Below are 22,757 nucleotides of genomic sequence, written 5' to 3'. Positions count from 1 at the left end.
ACTGTATGCTAAATAGAATATAAATTGCTTAGCAGAGCTAATTGTTTTGCTTCTGACCCTTCCTATTTTCTCCTCATCCCGACTAATCCTAGAGAGTCCTAAATAATTGATAACACACTACATCAAAACACCTGGTGTGTGTAACAACTTCTTATTGCACAAATGGGGCTGTACATGGAGTTCGCAAACAAAACTTTCTGTAATACATATCTGGCTTATAAAATCAGCTGCTTTAAGTTCTTTGGAGTGAAACTGGAATGCTGATGAAGTGGTAAACACACAGGAACATGTACATGTACGTGTAAGGCCATCACACAGCTGATAAACAAAACACAGTCAGGCAAGTATGCTTTGCCTCTCCTTGCTTCTTCAGCTGCTCATTCTGCCCTACAGTTGAACTTTTACCACATAACTGGTAAATAATTATACTTTGGGGTCTGTAGTTGAAACACATCTGACTCCAAAAATCAGTAGAAAGCTGCTTCTGAAATGTGTTTAGTTTATGTCTTCACACGATATCCACAGCTTCTGAAAGTTTGAGGCACATGGCCAGAATTAGGCAATCCATCCATGGTCAGGATACATACAGGCTAGACCCACAATCTGAATTAATTCTACATTTATACAGAGAGCAACAGAAGTAGACTCTATATCCCCTTACAGTTCATGCCCTCTCCAACAGGTTAAGATCACTCACCTATTTTGATGAAAATATAGGGATTTCTTTCTTTAGTTTATCCTTTGTTTACAAGGGCACTACATTCAGCAATAGTTTTCTGTAGTGTTTCTAAAAAGCATGACCATATAAACTATAATGTAAGTTGAAACACCTAAATTAAACATTCTGGAGATAATGTTTGGGACAACAATAATAACCTACTTTGCTCTAAGTTACTGTGGTTATTGCAAAGTCCCTGCATGGAAATTTGTCATCAAGGCCAGCACAATTTGGGGGAATACCTTACATGACACATTCCAAACTGTTAACTGAGCTGCTTGTTATTATCTTTCCTCTTTGAAGATCTAAGTAGAGATTTCAACTGTAATTGGGCTTAAAAAAAAAAAAAAAGACCAAATTCCCTTCTTTCTTCCCTTGTATCTTCTTACTGTGCACCATGAAAGTGTTCACAAACTCCTGTTCCTTATGACGCCAGCTCTGTGACCTGCCATCTGGTGTTACATATTTCTTTCTAAAGATGACTTAGAGAGCTTCTATGCTATTAGTCCCTTGAAAATGATACTTATAATGAACTTCTCAGATGTCTCAATTGCTCTGGGCCTGCTTCCCAGGTGTTCTGTAAAAATCAATCTAGAAGAATAGCTAGATTATAAGCCTCCCAAGCTTATTTTTTCTATAGACAAGGAAAACAACGTGATACAATAGATGGCACTGAGCTGAGCCAGGGGGTTATGATGCCCTTCTCTAGGTGGTTGCGACATCACAGTGTGACTTTAGACAAGTCAGCAGACCTCTCTGTTTCAATTTCTTATAAAAATACCCATACACACTACATACACATATATGAGGGAAATGGCTTACCTAATATATGTCTGTGACAGACACTTCATAATGATACACAGGTTAATTTGATCCTTATTTACTGTGCTATATCACTGAAGGTTAATAATTTTCATTTACTGCAAGGCTTCTCTCCTTGTAGTTTTATCTCTTTATTTGCTGTGAGCATGCATCTATCAAACTTTGTACGTTTAGCAAACATATCTTAAAACTTTTAAAATTTTGCAGTACTGTGTTTTCCAGGTATTTTTTATTGTATTTTTCAAGTAACTGTGATTGTACCATTTAGAGTATTTTAATAACAGTATTCTATCCACAACATTTCATGTGATTTAATATATGCACAGATATTTAAACTTATTCTGAACCATACATAGTTCTATAATTGTTCTGGTTAATTTAAGATTATAAATAAATACAAATTAAGCATATGAACTTATTTTAAGATTATTTTATGCAAATCAAATCTACAATGGGGTACCACCTCACACTAGTCAGAATGGCCATCATTAAAATGTCTACAAATAACAAATGCTAGAGACGATGTGGAGAAAAGGGAACCCTCTCACACTGTTGGTGGGAACGTAAATTGGTACAACCACTATGGAGAACTGCATGGAGGTTCCTCAAAAACCAAAAATTGAGTTGCCATATGATCCAGCAATCCCACTTCTGGGCATATATCCCTAGAAAACCATAATTTGAAGACACATACACCCTTATATTCATAGCAGCACTATTAACAGTAGAAACAACCTACATGTCTATTGACAATTGAATGGATAAAGAAGATGTGGTATATATACATATATAATATATATATATGTATATATATATATATATATAATGAAATATTACTCAGTCATAAAAAAGAATGAAATAATGCAATTTGCAGTACATGGACGGACATAGAGATTATCATACTAAGTGAAGTAAGTCAGAAAGAGAAAGACAAATGCCATATGATATCACTTATATGTGGAATCTAAAATGTGACAGAAATGAACTTATCTACCAAAAAGAAACAGACTCACAGACATAGAGAACAGACTTGTGGTTTCCAAGGGGTAGGGAGTTCAGGGGAGAGTAGGATTGAGTGTTTGGGACTAGCAGATGCAAACTATTATATAGAAAATGGATAAACAACAAGGTCCTATTGTATAGCACAGGGAACTATATTCAATATCCTGTAATAAACCATAAAGGAAAAGAATATGACAAAGCATATACATATGTATGTATAACTGAATCACTGTGCTGTACACCAGAAACTAACACATTATAAATCATTTTATACCTCAATAAAAAAGAAACAGAAAGATTATTTTATTTTTTGCTTGTTAATGTATGAAATTAGCAGTCCCTCTAGATGTCTTAAAATATGTGTGTGTATATATATTATGTTTATATTATATATGCATGCATATATGTAAGTATAAATAGTACAATATATAGGACATATAATATCATATACATATAATATATAATAATTATAGATATATAATTAAACACATATTTGTATATAATACAAATATTTTTAATACTATATTGTTTTATATACATATAATTTATAAATATATACATATTTTAAAAATTGTATATATATTTCTTTCTGATCCAATAATCAAGGTTGAGAGATGATTATATTTGTAAAACCAATATAATATTTGAGAAATAATAAAACATTTATTGAGTTTCAGATATGTTCTGAACATACTACTGGGGCTTTTACGTATTTATTTACTTTAACCTCATAACAAACGGTTTTATAATATAGGTATTATTATATCAATTTTTACAGGCATAAATTACATGTTTGTCAGTGTCTGCGGTGACTGGACTTGAATATGAGGCCTCCAAAGCACATGATCTTTCTACTCTGGTACACTCTTCTCACCTAAATAGTGGATCTAGGGCCTCTATACATTTAAACTCACTTCAAGTCAACAAACATTTATCACTCACCAACATAAGAAAAACACTATTGTAGGTATAGGTTGGCTATATGAGGCCTTTTTGAAAAAATTGGTCAATTACTGTTTCCTAAACACATACATACACACAGACACAAACTTCTCTGTGTTTGGCTAGCTTAGATCTTCTCACAACTTGTAGACTTAAAATGTATTATGAATGTATATTTATGTGTATGTGTATACTTGAAAGTATTGCAAGGGTCTGAGTAATTTTATGGATCACCTAGTTAGCCCTCATTTTACATATTAGTTGAGAGCAAGAGAGATGGCTAATGTGAATCCTCAAAATACTCCTATTTCTTTTTTTTTTCTTTTTCTTTTTTTTCCTATTTCTTAATATAGTAGATTTTGCCCTCAGGATTATCTCCATATTAGAGGATAACTTAGCAAAACAGCATATTTTTTTTTACTGTCTATTATTTCCCAAAGCCTTGCTATTAAATATTGCCATAAGTACCAGTTACTTTATTTTATATTATTTTATTAATTTTGAAAATTTACGAATATTTTTAAGAACCAGTACTAATTTGGATAAATTATTGTTCAAGTATATCAGACAAACTTCAAAAAATCCTATTGCATTTTCCCTACACAACTCAGAAAATAATTGTATGACTAAAAGAAAACCAGCACATTGGTTCTTTTGCTAAAAAAGCCGGATAGTTAAGAAAATAAATATGCATTTACATTACTTGTATGAAAAAGGGTGCAAATAAGCTAATTTACTACAATATAAACTTGTATTCTAAAACATTTACCACTGTACTGTGCAACTTATAATGAGACTTTTATTAAGCATTGGTCTATTCTGACTAGTACTTTCCTTTTTGTTTTAGAAAACTTTGTGTAAATAGATTTCACATATCTCCTCTTTCTCCCTGTATTCCAAGAGGAAGGAATATAATAGGGTTGAACTGTCCTTTTATTTTTCAGAGCTGAATTAGCACAATTTTAACCAGGCTAAGTATAGCTGGGTGAAGTCATCAGAAAATGCCAGACCTAATTTTAGCTCACATTTTCAACTTTCTATCCTAATCCTCAAAATAAATTTTAAAAGTCATTTTTGACTCATTTAAATTTCACATTATTCCTCCTCACTTCTGGTAGAGGTGATAATGAGCAGTGAAACCATCAAAAGAAAGGTAGTAGGATTGAGGAGAAGATGAAATGAAAGGCGTGGAAAATCCAAAAAGTGGATCAGCAGTCAGTGAATAATGAACAGTTAACCAAATGTAGTTTATTGATTATATATATACATGCCTTGCTCCCTGGAGTCAGTCCTTGAGAGACTTGAAAGAAGGGAGAGTGGGCTTTGCAGAGAATAAAGCAATTGCAACCTTATAAATTAGCATAGAAATTAGGTCAGGGACAAAACAACCCATTGAAGGAGAGAAATCATTTAAAATTTCATTTTAGGGCACTGAGCCTATGTCCTTTATCCTTCAGATACCTATTCTTCACTCTCACAGTGTTACACTGGGAAAAGCTTAATGAAAACTTGTGCTCCTGTAATGTTTTTACATAGATCGACAGATCTTTTGCCTGGCTTTATAAAATCTCTTTTTATATGATTCTTTGAATTTAAGGTGGGATTGTTAAAAACTGCATGACTGTTCAGATCTCGGCATGCACTGAATTAGTGCTGTAGGGTAAATGAAATTCTTTGTTAATGATGTAAAAAGTCAACATTTTCATAGGAGTATACCTATGATCACTAGCTTCTTCTGGGTATCTTTTCGGGAAGAGGGTATAGGTTGCTGACCTCAAATTCATTTACTGCTAACAGCTACCAATCATTGAGCACCTAAGTTTTGCTGGGTGCGTGGTGAGCATTATCTCTAATCTTTGCAAGGAGATTAATTAACCTGATTATTAACCTGCAAGTTAATAATCCCATTTTTAAGATGAGGAATTTGAGATTCTCAGAGGGTGGTAGGTTGCTTGAGGTCACACAGCCAGGAATTGGGCCAAGTTAGGATTAAACAAGGAAAATTTGGGTGGTTTATTTTAATTTGGTGAATCTTTTCTCTGTGTATTGGGGTTAATCTAATATTCACTGAGGTAAGCACATATGCCGAGTGTTGAATATGTGAGTGTTATAAACAATGGGCAGAATCTGGCAGCAACAGAATCATTCCCAAAATACCAAACTTGAATAATTGAAAAGTTGAATAATTATGAACTTCAATAAAAATGTACATAAGTCATATTTATTAAAAAATATTTTTTTTCTTTCCTTATTTAGATTATCAAGAAAAGAAAGTGGATTTTGTAAATAAATTTTCATTAATGGTTTGGAATTATATGGCAATAAAACATTTATTTAGTGAAAGTAGTGTGCTTCTTGAGAAAAAAATTATAAATATCTTAAAAGATCACCAATTCTTTTTTCTTTTTAAAGATATTTTTTATTTCATACTCTTTCACTAATGCTCTTTGGAGATAAATCATTTCATTTATATGGGCCTTAGTTTTCACAACTATAATAGTTGGAAGCTTGACTAGATGATCTGTATGAAGTCTTCCAATTCTAAAATGTTCCACTAATTTGGATTCCTACAATTATTGCCCTTGCAATACATGCATGCTGCCAACAAGTAGCAGTAGAGACTACTAGTTCCCTTTTTATCCCTAGTAGGGAGTGCATTTTGACATCAAACTTATCCGTCAATATTACAACCTGTTAGTATAACTATAAAATAACAAAGTAATCTGGTATTATTTCCTGTAAAGCAGAAGCTTTACACTGTGTCTGTGAATCGTATCAGAATCAACTGTAGGTTTTTTTTTTTATCCAGATTAATTTTATTTATGCCTTTGCTTTTATTTTTTTATTTTAATTTTATACCTTTATTGGAGTATAATTGCTTTACAATGGTGTGTTAGTTTCTACTTTATAACAAAGTGAATCTGTTATACATATACATATGTTCCCATATCTCTTCCCCCCTGCGTCTCCCTCCCTCCCACCCTCCCTATCCCACCCCGCTAGGTGGTCACAAAGCACCGAGCAGATCTCCCTGTGCTATGCGGCTACTTCCCACTAGCTATCTATTTTACGTTTGGTAGTGTATATATGTCCATGCCACTCTCTCACTTTGTCACAGCTTATCCTTCCCCCTCCCCATATCCTCAAGTCCATTCTCTAGTAGGTCTGTGTCTTTATTCCTGTCTTACCCCGAGGTTCTTCATGACATTTTTTTTCTTAAATTCCATACATATGTAATTCCATATATATGTAAATTCCAAATATATATATAAATTCCATATAAGACAGTATTTGTCTTTCTCTTTCTGACTTACTTCACGCTGTATGACAGACTCTAGGTCCATCCACCTCATTACAAATAGCTCAATTTCATTTATTTTTATGGCTGAGTAATATTCCATTGTATATATGTGCCACATCTTCTTTATCCATTCATCCCATGATGGACACTTAGGTTGTTTCCATATTCTCACTATTGTAAATAGAGCTGCAATGAACATTTTGGTACATGACTCTTTTTGAATTATGGTTTTCTCAGGGTATATGCCCAGTAGTAGGATTGCTGGGTCATATGGTAGTTCTATTTGTAGATTTTTAAGGAACCTCCATACTGTTCTCCATAGTGGCTGTACCAATTCACATTCACACCAGCAGTGCAAGAGTGTTCCCTTTTCTCCACACCCTCTCCAGCATTTATGGTTTCTAGACTTTTTGATGTTGGCCATTCTGACTGGTGTAAGATGATATCTCGTAGTTTTGATTTGCATTTCTCTAATGATTAATGATGTTGAGCATTCTTTCATGTGTTTGTTGGCACTCTGTATATCTTCTTTGGAGAAATGTCTATTTAGGTCTTCTGCCCATTTTTGGATTGGGTTGTTTGTTCTTTTTGTCATTGAGCTGCATGAGCTGCTTGTAAATTTTGGAGATTAATCCTTTGTCAGTTGCTTCATTTGCAGATATTTTCTCCCATTCTGAGGGTTGTCTTTCGGTCTTGTTTATGGTTTCCTTTGCTATGCAAAAGCTTTGAAGTTTCATTAGGTCCCATTTGTTTATTTTTGTTTTTATTTCCATTTCTCTAGGAGGTGGGTCAAAAAGGATCTTGCTGTGATTTATGTCATAGACTGTTCTGCCTATGTTTTCCTCTAAGAGTTTGATAGTGTCTGGCCTTACATTTCGGTCTTTAATCCATTTTGAGCTTATTTTTGTGTATGGTGTTAGGGAGTGATCCAATCTCATACTTTCACATGTAGCTGTCCAGTTTTCCCAGCACCACGTATTGAAGAGGCTGTCCTTTCTCCACTGTACATTCCTGCCTCCTTTATCAAAGATAAGGTGACCATATGTGCGTGGGTTTACCTCTGGGCTTTCTATCTTGTTCCATTGATCTATATTTCTCTTTTTGTGCCGTACCATATTATCTTGATTGCTGTAGCTTTGTAGTATAGTCTGAAATCAGGGAGCCTGTTTCCTCCAGCTCCGTTTTTTGTTCTCAAGATTGCTTTGGCTATTCGGGGTCTTTCGTGTTTCCATACAAATTGTGAAATTTTTTGTTCTAGTTCGGTGAAAAATGCCAGTGGTAGTTTGATACGGGTTGCATTGAATCTGTAGATTGCTTTGGGTAGTAGAGTCATTTTCACAATGTTGATTCTTCCAATCCAAGAACATGGTATATCTCTCCATCTATTTGTATCATCTTTAATTTCTTTCATCAGTCTCTTATAATTTTCTGCATACAGGTATTTTTTCTCCTTAGGTATGTTTATTCCTAGATATTTTATTCTTTTTGTTGCAATGGTAAATGGGAGTGTTTTCTTGATTTCACTTTCAGATTTTTCATCATTAGGGTATAGGAATGCCAGAGATTTCTGTGCATTAGTTTTGTATCCTGCTACTTTACCAAATTCATTGATTAGCTCTAGTAGTTTTCTGGTAGTGTCTTTAGGATTCTCTCTGTATAGTATCATGACATCTGCAAACAGTGACAGCTTTACTTTTTCTTTTCAAATTTGGATTCCTTTTATTTCTTTTCCTTCTCTGATTCCTGTGGCTAAAACTTGCAAAACTATGTTGAATAAGAGTGGTGAAAGTGGGCACCCTTGTCTTGTTCCTGATCTTAGTGGAAATGCTTTCAGTTTTTCACCATTGAGGACGATGTTGGCTGTGGGTTTGTCATATATGGCCTTTATTATGTTGAGGAAAGTTCCCTCTATGCCTACTTTCTGCAGGGTTTTTATCATAAATGGGTGTTGAATTTTGTTGAAAGCTTTCTCTGCATCTATTGAGATGACCATATGGTTTTTCTCCTTCAATTTGTTAATATTGTGTATCACATTGATTGATTTATGTATATTGAAGAATCTTTGCATTCCTGGAATAAACCCCACTTGATCATGTTGTATGATGCTTTTAATGTGTTGTTGGAGTCTGTTTGCCAGTATTTTGTTGAGGAGTTTTGCATCTATGTTCGTCAGTGTTATTGGCCTGTAGTTTTCTTTCTTTGTGACATCCTTGTCTGGTCTTGGTATCAGGCTGATGGTGGCCTCGTAGAACGAGTTTGGGAGTGTTCCTCCCTCTGCTATATTTTGGAAGAGTTTGAGAAGGATAGGTGTTAGCTCTTCTCTAAATGTTTGATAGAATTCGCCTGTGAAGTCTTCTTGTCCTGGGCTTTTGTTTGTTGGAAGATTTTTAAACACAGTTTCAATTTCAGTGCTTGTGATTGGTCTGTTCCTATTTTCTATTTCTTCCTGATTCAGTCTTGGCAGGTTGTGCCTTTCTAAGAATTTGTCCATTTGTTCCAGGTTGTCCATTTTATTGGCATACAGTTGCTTGTAGTAATTTCTCATGATCTTTTGTATTTCTGCAGTATCAGTTGTTACTTCTCCTTTTTCATTTCTAATTCTATTGATTTGAGTCTTCCTTTTTTTCTTGATGAGTCTGCTTAATGGTTTATCAATTTTGTCTATCTTTTCAAAGAACCAGCTTTTAGTTTTATTGACCTTTGCTATTGTTCCCTTCATTTCTCTTTCATTTATTTCTTATCTGATCTTTATGATTTCATTCCTCCTGCTAACTTTGGGGTATTTTTGTTCTTCTTTCTCTAATTGCTTTAGGTGCAAGGTTAGGTTATTTATTTGAGATGTTTCCTGTTTCTTAAGGTAGGATTGTATTGCTATAAACTTCCCTCTTAGAACTGCTTTTGCTGCATCCCATAGGTTTTGGATCATCGTGTCTCCATTGTCATTTGATTCTAGGTAGTTTTTGATTTCCTCTTTGATTTCTTCAGTGATCACTTCGTTATTAAGTAGTGTATTGTTTAGCCTCCATGTGTTTGTATCTTTTACAGATCTTTTCATGTAATTGATATCTAGTCTCATAGCGTTGTGGTCGGAAAAGATACTTGATACGATTTCAATTTTCTTAAATTTACCAAGGCTTGATTTGTGACCCAGGATATAGTCTATCGTGGATAATTTTCCATGAGTACTTGAGAAAAATGTGTATTTTGTTGTTTTTGGATGGAGTGTCCTATAAATATCAATTAAGTCCATCTCATTTAATGTATCATTTAAAGCTTTTGTTTCCTTATTTATTTTCATTTTGGATGATCTGTCCATTGGTGAAAGTGCGGTGCTAAAGTCCCCTGCTATGAATGTGTTTCTGTCGATTTCCCCTTTTATGGCTGTTAGTATTTGCCTTATGTATTGATTTGCTCCTATGTTGGGTGCATGAATATTTACAATTGTTATATCTTCTTCTTGGATCGATCCCTCGATCATTATGTAGTGTTCTTCTTTGTCTCTTCTAATAGTCTTTATTTTAAAGTCTACTTTTTCTGATATGAGAATTGCTACTCCAGCTTTCTTTTGGTTTCCATTTGCACGGAATATCTTTTTCCACCCCCACACTTTCAGTCTGTATGTGTCTCTAGGTCTGAAGTGGGTCTCTTGTAGACAGCATATATATGGGTCTTGTTTTTGTATCCATTCAGCCAGTCTGTGTCTTTGGTGGGAGCATTTAATCCATTTACTTTTAAGGTAATTATCAATATGTATGTTCCTATTCCCATTTTCTTAATTGTTTTGGGATTGTTATTATAGGTCTTTTCCTTCTCTTGTGTTTCTTGCCTAGAGAAGATCCTTTAGAATTTGTTGTAAAGCTGGTTTGGTGGTGAACTCTCTCAGCTTTTGCTTGTCTGTAAAGGTTTTAATTTCTCCATCAAAGCTGAATGAGATCCTTGCTGGGTAGAGTAATTTTCGTTGTAAGTTTTTCTCCTTCATCACTTTAAATATGTCCTGCCAGTCCTTTCTGGCTTGCAGAGTTTCTGCTGAAAGATCAGCTGTTAACCTTATGGGGATTCCGTTGTCTGTTATTTGTTGTTTTTCCCTTGTTGCTTTTAATATGTATTCTTTGTATTTAATTTTTGACAGTTTGATTATTATGTGTCTTGACATGTTTCTCCTTGGATTTATCCTGTATGGGACTCTCTGTGCTTCCTGGACTTGATTAACTATTTCCTTTCCCATATTAGCGAAATTTTTGACTGTAATCTCTTCAAATATTTTCTCAGTCCCTTTCTTTTTTTCTTCTTCTTCTGGAACCCCTATAATTAGAATGTTGGTGTGTTTAATGTTGTCCCAGAGGTCTCTGAGACTGTCCTCAGCTCTTTTCATTCTTTTTTCTTTATTCTGCTCTGCAGTAGTTATTTCCACTGTTTTGTCTGTCAGGACACTTATCCGTTCTTCTGCCTCAGTTATTCTGCTATTGATCCCTTCTAGAGTATTTTTAATTTCATATATTGTGTTGTTCATCATTGCTTCTTTGTTCTTTAGCTCTTTTAAGTCCTTGTTAAATGTTTCTTGCATTTTCTCTATTCTATTTCCAAGGTTTTGGATCATCTTTACTGTCATTATTCTGAATGCTTTTTCAGGTAGACTGCCTATTTCCTCTTCATTTATTAGGTCTGGTGGGTTTTTATCTTGATCCTTCATCTGCTGTGTGTCTTTCTGTCTTCTCATTTTGCTTATCCTACTGTGTTTGGGGTCTCCTTTTTGCAGGCTGCATGTTTGTAGTTCCCCTTGTTTTTGGTGTCTGTCCCCAGTGGCTAAAGTTGGTTCAGTGGGTTGTGTAGGTTTCCTGGTGGAGGCAGCTAGTTGCTGTGTTCTGGTGGATGAGGCTGGATCTTGTCTTTCTGGTGGGCAGGTCCACGTCTGGTGGTGTGTTTTGGGGTGTCTGTGGCCTTATTATGATTTTAGGCAGCCTCTCTGCTAATGGATGGGTTTGTGTTCCTGTCTTGCTAGTTGTTTGGCATTGGGTGTCCAGCACTGTAGCTTGCTGGTCGTTGAGTGAAGCTGGGTGCTGGTGTTGAGATGGAGATCTCTGGGAGATTTTCGCCATTTGATATTATGTGGAGCTGGGAGATCTCTTGTGGACCAGTGTCCTGAAGTTTTCTCTCCCACCTCAGAGGCACAGCACTGACTCCTGGCTGCAGCACCAAGAGCCTTTCATCCACACAACTCAGAAAAAAAGGGAGAAAAAGTAGAAAGAAAGAAAGAGGATAAAAGAAAATAAAATAAAGTTATTAAAATAATAAAAATAATTATTAAGAAAAATAATTTTTAAGTAAAAAAAAAAAAAAAATGGATGGGTAGAACCCTAGGGCAAATGGTGAAAGCAAAGCTATACATACAAAATCTCACACAGAAGCATAAACATACACACTCACAAAAAGAGGAAAAGGGGAAAAAATCATAAATCTTGCTCTCAAAGTCCACCTTCTCAATTTGGGATGATTCATTGTCTATTCAGGTATTCCAGGGATGCAGGGTACATCAAGTTGATTGTGGAGATTTAATCTGCTGCTCCTGAGGCTGCTGGGAGAGATTTCCCTTTCTCTTCTTTGTTTGCACAGCTCCCGGGGTTTAGCTTTGGATTTTGCCCCGCCTCTGCTTGTAGGTCTCAGGAGGGTGTCTGTTCTTTGCTCAGACAGGATGAGGTTAAAGGAGCCGCTGATCTGGGGGCTCTGGCTCACTCAGGCCGGGGGAAGGGAGGGGTACGGAGTGCGGGGTGAACCTGTGGCGGCAAAGGCTGGCGTGACATTGCACCAGCCTGAGGCGCGCCGTGCGTTCTCCCGGGGAAGTTGTCCCTGGATACCGGGACCGTGGCAGTGGCGGGCTGCACAGGCTCCCCAGAAGGGAGGTGTGGAGAGTGACCTGTGCTCGCACACATGCTTCTTGGTGGCAGCAGCAGCAGCCTTAGCGTCTCATGCCCGTCTCTGGGGTCCGCGCTGTTAGCCGCGGCTCGCACCCGTCTCTGGAGCTCCTTTAAGCAGCACTCTTAATCCCCTCTCCTCGCGCACCAGGAAACAAAGAGGGAAGAAAATGTCTCTTGCCTCTTTGGCAGCTCCAGACTTTTTCCCGGACTCCCTGCCGGCTAGCCGTGGTTCACTAACCCCTTCAGGCTGTGTTCACGCCGCCAGTCCTCTCCCTGCGCTCCGACCGAAGCCTGAGCCTCAGCTCCCAGCCCCGCCTGCCCCAGAAGATGAACAGAGAAGCCTTTCGGGCTGATGAGTGCTGGTCGGCACCGATCCTCTGTGCAGAAATCTCTCCACTTTGCCCTCTTCACCCCTGTTGCTGCGCTCTACTCCGCGGCTTCGAAGTTTCCCCTCTCCGCCACCCGCAGTCTCTGCCCGTGAAGGGGCTTCTAGTGTGTGGAAACCTTTCCTCCTTCACAGCTCCCTCCCACTGGTGCAGGTCCCGTCCCTATTCTTTTGTCTCTGTTTATTCTTTTTTCTTTTGCCCTACCCAGGTACGTGGGGAGTTTCTTGCCTCTTGGGAGGCCTGAGGTCTTCTGCCAGCATTCAGTGGGTGTTCTGTAGGAGTTGTTCCACGTGTACCTGTATCTCTGATGTATCTGTGAGGAGGAAGGTGATCTCCACGTCTTACTATTCTGCCATCTTCCCCTCCACCTGACCACCAATTCTTAATCATAGATAATATTTAAATCTGGTCAAGATGATATCAACTGTTTTTAGAATCAATAATAATAATTATAGTTTTTGGTGGATTGCTCCTCTTTATGGATGAATAACTTCTTCATTAACTGGATATAATTGGGACATCAGTAATAGTAATTGGCTGTTAGTGACAAAATTGTGTTAGTAACTTTATTTTAAATACTCATATGCTCTTTTAGGATTTAAAATAACTCAAACAAGTGTCAATAAGTTAAACATTACTAGACTAATGTTTGTTAATACCCATAATTTAGATTTTGAGCAATTTAACACTCACAGAGACAAAACAGGAAAGAAAGCTAGAAAGGAAAAAGAGATTGAGAGATTGATGTGAAAAGCAAACTTTTTTATGGTATTTTTGTCTAAATAAAAGGATTAAGAATTCTTTGAATGCATTGTAAGTATGACATACATTCTCTATAGAAGCAAATTTCCTTTCTCTAAATGTGGATATATATTGTACACTTTCTTTGGTGTGGGGGGAAAACATTAAAACACAGTTAGTGTTACTTCCATATTCCAAAACCTCTTTTTAAAAAAAACACTGAATCTATTAAAGTCCTGCCAGAGCTTGTTAAACTATGCAGTAATGATGATAAAAGGCATTTTACACACAACATCCACCATTCATAAAACTGAGAAACCTCAGGTATCCTTGTTACCTGTGAGCGTGAATATTTTAGCATTTCTGTGGGATTTCTGGATCAAGATTGATCCCAGGTGTCATCTCCACATATGCGTGTAATAGGTAAGAGAAGCTCTTCTAGACTAGACACGTATCCTTTGAATCAGCATCAAATGGCTCTCCAAGGTGTTAAAGCACAACTTACAGTTAACCTACTTAATAGTACATAGCTTGAAAATGTTATATTCTAATTTTTTGTCTCTGCTGGATGGCAGAGATATCTAGCATCTAGAGACTGTTGGTCCAGTGAGAACTGCTAATCCACTTGTTTCTTTTCCTTGGTCATTACATTCTTCACTAAGTTCAGCAAAATGAAAATAATATAAAAATACTTTGCTCCTCCAGGGAAAGTGTTTCCTTTTATTGCTTTCAGTAATAGTTCTTTTCATTTTTGGCTCTACTTTCAACCATGAGAGAGAGCAATAAATGAGCAACTTAATGGAAATGAAGATCTTAGAGTTGCTTTCCCCACAGAGTAAATACCTTTGGGTAAGGAGTGACTCTCTTTTATTCTTCCTGTGGTTTATGGTATATTTTTCTTATCTGCAAAGTATAGGAAATAATACCTTTCTCTGATGTCATGAGGATTAACTGAAAAGTATGTCTGTAAAGAGCTTAAATTTCTGAAGCAAAAAAGAAATTTTTTATTTCACTCCAGGGTTGGAGATGAATTCAAATGGTCTTCAATTCCAGAGCTTGATAGATAAAGCTATAATCAGAGAATTACAGGAGAATCCTGCAGTAATCTTTTATAATCTTCACTAGTGTTTCTCTCTACTCTCCCCCACTTCTTTCTCTTACCTAGCTAGTATTTCCTTCTGTATAATAGAAAAAAATCATTGTCCCTAAAAATGAATGGTGTCATTTATAAGTCAGCAACTGGAATATTTGTCAACATGCAAATATTTCACATGACAAAAATATTACATATCCTAGTAGAAATATTTTATATTAAAGCAAAATATGAGACTTTGTTTTTTAATTTGTGATAGGCAAATTGCAGAAAGGTTAACTCACTGCTAGTTAAATCTGGGCTTTATGACAGGTAGAATGTTCTAGAATTTAAAATCTATTAAGTGAGGGGTTATATATACTACTACTTTTAATAGGAATTAAAACTGTTTTATCTCATTTCCATAAAGTCTTGCTGACAATCATAAAATAACTAGATATTGTTGTTATCCCAGTTATAGATGAGGAAACTGAGACACGGTGAGTATACGAGCCATATTAGGCAGGGTTATATGCAGTAACAAATTCCAACCCTCAGCAGCTTAACGAGGGGAGTCACATTTGAACACAGAATAATTTCAACAGAAAGTTTTAGTAGCTTGTCCAAGTTCCAATAGCTGGTAAGTAATGGAACTGGAATTCAAATCCAGACAAACTGGCTCCAGAGCCAGCACTCCTAACAACCTTACTATTATTAGTATCTGATAAGATAACATTTTATGACCTTTATTTCTCATTCCAAATTATAAACTTATTAACTAACTTTTGAGTTATTTATTCCAAATATCAATTGCGTTCAAACCAAAAAAGTAATGACTTCTTAAAAAATCATAGCTTTACTCTCATCTAATACACATCCATGAGTACAGCTATTGAATATGTTCTCAATAAATAGTGTATATATAAATATCATATATTTATCACTAATATATAAATATATATATTTACAGCTAATAGCAATAACTGGTCCAATGTCTGTCTGGTTTACCTGACTTTTTAAAGGAGTGCATCTTAATTGCTCATTCTCTTCAGATTCTTAAATGTCACACTATATCAGTTACTTTATAAGGTTACTAGTCAAGAAGGAGGACAAAGTGTTCAGGACATTCTACCCATACCCTAGGGCTACAGAAATTTTTTTCCTCAGCCTATTAAAAACAAACAGTGTTTTAGTCACTCTAAGCATGAACCAACTTTTTGTCTAGTGTCCTAAGTAAATAGCAGATGGATTTCAGATTTTCTATATTATAATTTACATACACTCTGCAAAAGCTACAAATGGAGAAGTTAGATTTTCCGATCCATACCTTTAGTCTAGTCAGGGAAAATAAAAAACTAAAATATACATTAGATTTCAGAAGATCTTCTTGTTATTGTCTGTTCAATAGCAAATAAAATGAGGATCATAAAGTCTTGAAGAAGATGCTGAATTTCTTGTGGGAATGGATAGAAATGCTCTCTGGTGTGCTAAATTCATTCCAAGGAGTGCTTACTGGGGAAAGAAAGACATTTTATTGCCAAAGGAGTTTCAGATATACATAAAGTTACAAAATTGTATGGACCTGATAGAAAAAGTATATGAAGTAATGAAATAAATAAATTAGGATATTGAAGGTCCTTTTATTTTGTGCTTACAGATTGGTGTCTTTCTTTTGATTTGCATTAAATTTTAACCAATTACTTTATTATACTGTGAGAAAAAAAATATTGAGACCATTGACAAAAATGTAATGTCATATATTGAGTTTAATAAAACCCCTTAAGAATACAAAATAGAATTAACTTAGATAAACTCATATTTGATTGGCTTGTATCATTTGTAAATTTAGAATTACCTATTAGATTTATACACATTTAGAGTCATAAGATGTCTTAGGGTCCAGTTAGTGTTATATACCTCTCATTCCATATATGGGGAAACTAGACTTAGAGAAGTGATGGTCATGCCACTAAGTATCTAACTAATGGCTAGGTAGGTGTAGTTAAGTCTATTTACTGATATAATGCTACATATTTATCTTTTACCTTTCATTAAATTACAGTCCTATAAATTTTTAATTTTGGATATTATGAGCTGTTTATAATTAAACATGAAGATGCCTACCATAAATGCCTTAAATTTCACAGAATAAACAATGAAAGCTTTGAAGCAATGCATAAGTGAACTTACAGAGGCATATAATGAATTAGGAGCTAATTTTAATTTGACATTATAATGAATTTAGCTGTGAGTTTAGAAGGCTCAATTGGTCTCTCATATTCTTAATCCATGTATTACAATGCCATTTTTGTCATTTCAAAGAAGAAATACTTCCTTCTTGTGGGGTCTATGAGATTATGACATGAACAATTGCATAACATAGCTTTTTAATTAAAAACTATATTATAATTATAAACTTGTATATTTTTATAACAAAGCAATTTTTATCAGCAGATATAGGGTTCTTTTTTAATATTATTCTAATATCTGCTAGTCTACATTCCTTCAGAAAAATTATTGTTATTGTTGCAGTGCAATGCTCTACAGTAGGAGGCTTTCTAATTTTATCAGTCAACAATGAATATGTAACAACAGTTAAAATAGATATGGAATATTAATATTATATTGAACTTTACCTGCTCACAGATTTCTATTCTTCTTTATTTGAGTCTGTTATAAACTATTCTCAGTTTGGGCTGGCATAGAATCCTGTAGGTTGGCATAGAATCCTGAATAGGAAGAAGATGGATTTTAGCTCTGATTCTCTCTAACCATGTCTATGACCTTGATCAGATCATTTGTCTTTCTTATGTGCTGAATTTTTATAATTTATTTAAAATTGTGTTGGATTGAGTAAGCTCTAACTTTTATTACTTGTATTAAAAATTCTGAATCTCAGAGTCTATACAACACATTTTATGATTTAAATAGACAACAGTGAAAAATAGAATAACTTTGTTTTATGAATCTGCTCTTTTTCCTTATATTACACTAGCTAAAGGACAACTGGTTCTTAAATTCTCATAGCCTTTGAAATTAGTTGGCCAAGCTAATCTCATCACATTGTACTAAAACCCTAATCCTTTGTTGGAAACTCATGTTGGGCAGTAAGAAGCAACAGGCAGAACATATTGGTTCTTGGCTTAATCAAAGGGAGAAAAAGAAATAGACTAAATTTTATTAGTAATCAGAGAAGTTAAAATCAAGACTATTTAGCTATTGAGGTGTGTTTATACTTGATAAATTGGTGAAAATTAAGAAGTCTAACAAAATCAAGTGTGTGTGAACATGTGAAACAGTAGGAATTCTCATATACTGCTGGTCTGCAGGCAGTAGATCAATTGATCCCACTGCTTTGGAAAATAACTTAGCACTGTTTGAAAATACTTACATATGTAAAACAGCCATATTTTTTAGAAAAAATGGAATTATGAACATACAATTCAGACTAGCAGTTATATCTGAGAGGAAGACAGGGGGTGGCATAGGGAAGGAATAATGAGAGATTCAAGAGTAGTGGTTTTGTCTAGTTCTTGAGTGTGAGTTAATTTATTGTTTTTATTCAGAATTTATTTGTATGTGACATATTCTTTTTGGTATCAAACATTATATATTGTAGGCATTAACAAGTAATTAGAGCAAATATGTACTTTTATAGAGTGACTCTCAACCTTTTGTCATTTTTCTCCTGGAAGCCATTTATAAGAAATTTTGTATGAGAGTTAATAATTTTCTTCACAAAGGAAAAAAATATTATAATTGGGGAATAAATTAATATTCAATTACTTGGTATTAAAGATATTTGAGATCTAGTTGTATACAAAGGTGAATAATATTCAGCTTCTTTTCTGAAAGCAGAGAGACATCAAAATGATTATAATACCATGTCATGTGAGAGGCACTTGCAAAGTGTTAATGGAAGCCCATAAAATAAATCCATTAAATCCTGGAGAATTTATGGAGGAAAATAAAAGAGGGCATTTAAAAGTTAAGAGTATTACAAAGGAATTTACTAGACAGAAAAAGACATAGAGCAAACAGCATGGTTAAAAATGCCCAAGAATAGTAAAGCAAAACACTTTAGGAAAGACAAGTTGCCCAGTAAGGTGAAGGCCAGTGAGGCCATCGAGTAGAATGTTAGGGATGGGTTAATAGCAGTAAGGAAAACCAAGATGTGAGGAGCATGTCTTCCATATTAAAACATATGAATGGCAATTAGTAAGGAATTGAGAAAATTTCTGGATGACCATGGTTTCTATTTTTGGTAACTGGGAGTATATTTTTATGGGGGAAAAGTGATAATCTATTGAACTTGATGTGTTTCATATTCCTTTGAGAAATAATTACAAGAGTACTTAGATATACAGGCTAATTTCTGGACAGAGGCGAGAATTAGAAATGCAATTATATTTAAAAAAATATCAGCATAGAGAATTAGAAATGCAATTATATTAAAAAAATCAGTATAGACATGGCAGGTGAAATCATATACTTAGTAGAATCATCTAAGGATAATGGATAAAGGGATGAGAAGAGTCAAAGGCAGAAATCTGTATTATAATAATCAAGAGACAGCCATAAGAGACTGAGAAAGAGAAATCAGAGAGGTATGGCTTTAAGGCCAGGAGAGAGAAGAAGGAAGAAGACATTTCAGTAGGAAATGATGAGTACCTTTAGTATAGTGCTTAGGTGTTAAACATGGTACTAAGCTCTTTCTGTACTTTATCTCCTGTCATCCTCCCCACAGACTTCTGAAATAGTATGTTATGTTCCTAATTTTACAAATGAAGTGAATGAAACAGAAAATTGTTAAATTCGCTTAGTGCCACATATATCTAGTAAATGTTAGAGATAAGGTTCAAACTGGTTTCTCTGACTGCAGCACACACTCTTAAATACCCCTCTGTACCAGAATAGATCGAAAGTTGATAATGCCCAAAGCCAAAAAGTAATCTTGTGGAAATTAATCTGAAATCAAGATTTAAAAAGAGGTCATTAGTTGTAGCACTTAGTAAGAGAAATTTGGTGTGTTAGAATGAGAAATCAAATCAATAAAATCTTGGGAAAAAATTTTAATGTAACTTGAAAGTAAGCAGGTTATGAAGGAATTTATAAGGCAACTGTGATAGGCAGCAATGATCTGTATAGTTAGACAAAATTTGAACAATAGACTAGTTACTTCATAGTTCAATATGAGTTTTCTCATCTCTGAAATGTAAATAATTCTTAAATGATTTTAGATGAATAAATAATATACATAAAATCTCCTGTCACTTGGGTGATATATAACTTCAAATAAGAATAATATTTGCTGTCCCCTAATGTGTGATTATGCTCTGAAACTTTTGAAGAGTGTGAAGAATGAAACCAGACTCAGCAATATATTGAGGAGTAGAAAAGAAATATGGTCATGGAGACCATTAACAGAGAGATAAAATGAAGATGGAAACATCGATGGAGCAATGCCTTATAGGAGGCCTGATAGAATAAAGCTGAATCATATCCTTTAGAAAGATTGGATTAGATTGATTCCCCTGATGATTTGTTTCCTTCCCTTCCTTTTAACCCCTTTGAATAAAAGGTATTGGATCACCTTGCAGTGGAAGTGACATCAGACCAATTTTCAGAATATCTGAGTCAGGGTCTTCTCCTTCTGCCACCAACTAGCAGTGTGACTTTGAGTAAATCACTCAATGTTTGTTATGGACTGAATGTTTATGTCTCCCCAAAATTCATATGTTGAAGCTCAGTTCCCATTGTGATAGTATTTGGAGATGAAGCCTTTGGGAGGCAATTATGGTTAAATGAGGTCTTGAGAGTGGAATTAGTGCCTTTATAAAAAGAGGAGACACAGGCTCTCACTCTCTCTCTCTCCATGCATGCACCAAGGAAAGGCCATGTGAAGATATAAACAGGAAAAGAGCCCTCACCAAGAACCTGACCATGCTAGCACCTTGGCTTGGATTCCCAGCCTCCAGAACAGGAGACATAACTTTTTGTTTTTTAAGCCACCTACTCTATGATATTTCATTATAGCAGCTTGAACTGAACTAGACAGTGTGCCAGGACTTAATTATCCATTTATATAATGAGACAGTTGGACTAGGGAACCCTTGAAATCCTTTCCTGTTATTGTGACTTTAATTTTGAGTGTGCAAAACTGGTTCTTCTTGAATGTGGTACTTGTCTTCTATTTCTTTGTTTTTAACCCAACACTAATTCTCAAACTTTGGGAAGCAAAAAAAAAAAAAAAAAAAAGTCACAGAAGGCACCCTGTGGGTGTGTGAAAGTGGTTAGGGAGGGGAACTTCCAATATTTGCTTAGGTAATCCCAGGTGTTTATGGGCAACTATGTATATATCAAGAGCTTCATTCTCCTTTTCTTTTTTCCTTCCTCTTTCTCCCTTCCTCTTTCCTTTCTTCCATTTTTTCTTTTCTTTTTCTTTCTTCCTGATTTTCTGACTTCCTACCTTTCTTCCAAACCAGCAAGAGAAGCTATTTCCTTCTCACTGCTCTTCTTTTATCCATTATTCACTGCTTAATTGGGAACTTGATTCAGATACAAGTAACATAGTAAAATTTTCAAGTAGTAAATAATGAAGGTATGCATCATACACAATATTGAATAAAGTATATTTAATAAATGCAAAGCACTGAAAACTAGGCATATCATCTATTTTAATGTTTTGATGATTTGCAAACCTAAGATTCCTTTTCTTTTGTAAAAGCAGAAAATAAAATATATAAATTGTCTTAATATTCACCTTTTAAAATAAAATATTTCAGTTTTAAAAATCAACTATAAAACCCAGAATTATTTAATTTAGAAATCTACTAAACATCTTTGCAATCTATGTGTATAACATGTCCAGGCAAACTGGTCAAATATTAAACCAGATTTAGGCTTCAGTTCCAGGAAACTATACCATCCAGGTCAGTTTTCAGTGATTAACCACTAATTAATTCAAAAAAAGTATCCTGTTCTACTACTAGCAAGATTCTAAGATTGACACTGAAGATGAAAGCATAAAAATGATGCCAAAATATGATTTCAATTTAGCTAAGATATAGACAAAGCATAATGGAGAACACTAACTTCTATAATCTTGACTAGGTAGTCATTAAGTAATTAAATGATACTGTCTTTCTAAATATGAAAGGTGTATATAAAACTCCACCTGTGTCTCCAAATTCTGGGTGAACCTAATTTATATTCTTCCAAGATAAAATAAATAAATAGAAAAAGTAATTCCCTTTTATTCTATGTGTTGAAGCAAGATAGCTGAACCATTTTATGGCCAAAATATTTTAAATAATTTTGCTTATGGCTATTAAATGTTGATTTACTAATGAATTTTTACTTTAAAATTTGTCCATTTTTCTAAAGAACAGAATAGGAATTCTACAATACATATACTGACATGTAGATTTCTTCACAAGTCATTTGGAAACTTTGAAGGTCAATACCTTACATGACTTTATAGATCATTTCCAGTTCTAATTTTATTCTAATTCTAACTGTTCTGTAAACCCCAATACACATACCCTTACACGCACATCCCATACAGGCCTTCACACATGTGAAGTTACACATACACACACACACACACACACACACACACACACACACACACACAAAGCCAAACACCTACTTACACCTTTCTGCGAAAAGAGAATAAGAATATTGAGAAATAAAACTTTCCTGACAAAATTATTTTATTATTTCCAGAAGATAGTATAAACCAAATGTTTTCAGACATTTTGATTTGGGGAAGAGTTGTAAAGACACACTTTTTTTTGTAAAGAAAATAGGAGAAATCACAGTGCCTTTTAGATCTCCTATCCCATTAGCTCTTTTTCCA

This window comes from Delphinapterus leucas, chromosome 18, assembly GCF_059928025.1.
Source record: "Delphinapterus leucas isolate spDelLeu-1000000601 "Yukka" chromosome 18, BTC_Dleu_Yukka2, whole genome shotgun sequence".
In the NCBI taxonomy this organism is placed as follows: domain Eukaryota; kingdom Metazoa; phylum Chordata; class Mammalia; order Artiodactyla; family Monodontidae; genus Delphinapterus; species Delphinapterus leucas.
This window is presented reverse-complemented; position numbering follows the sequence as displayed.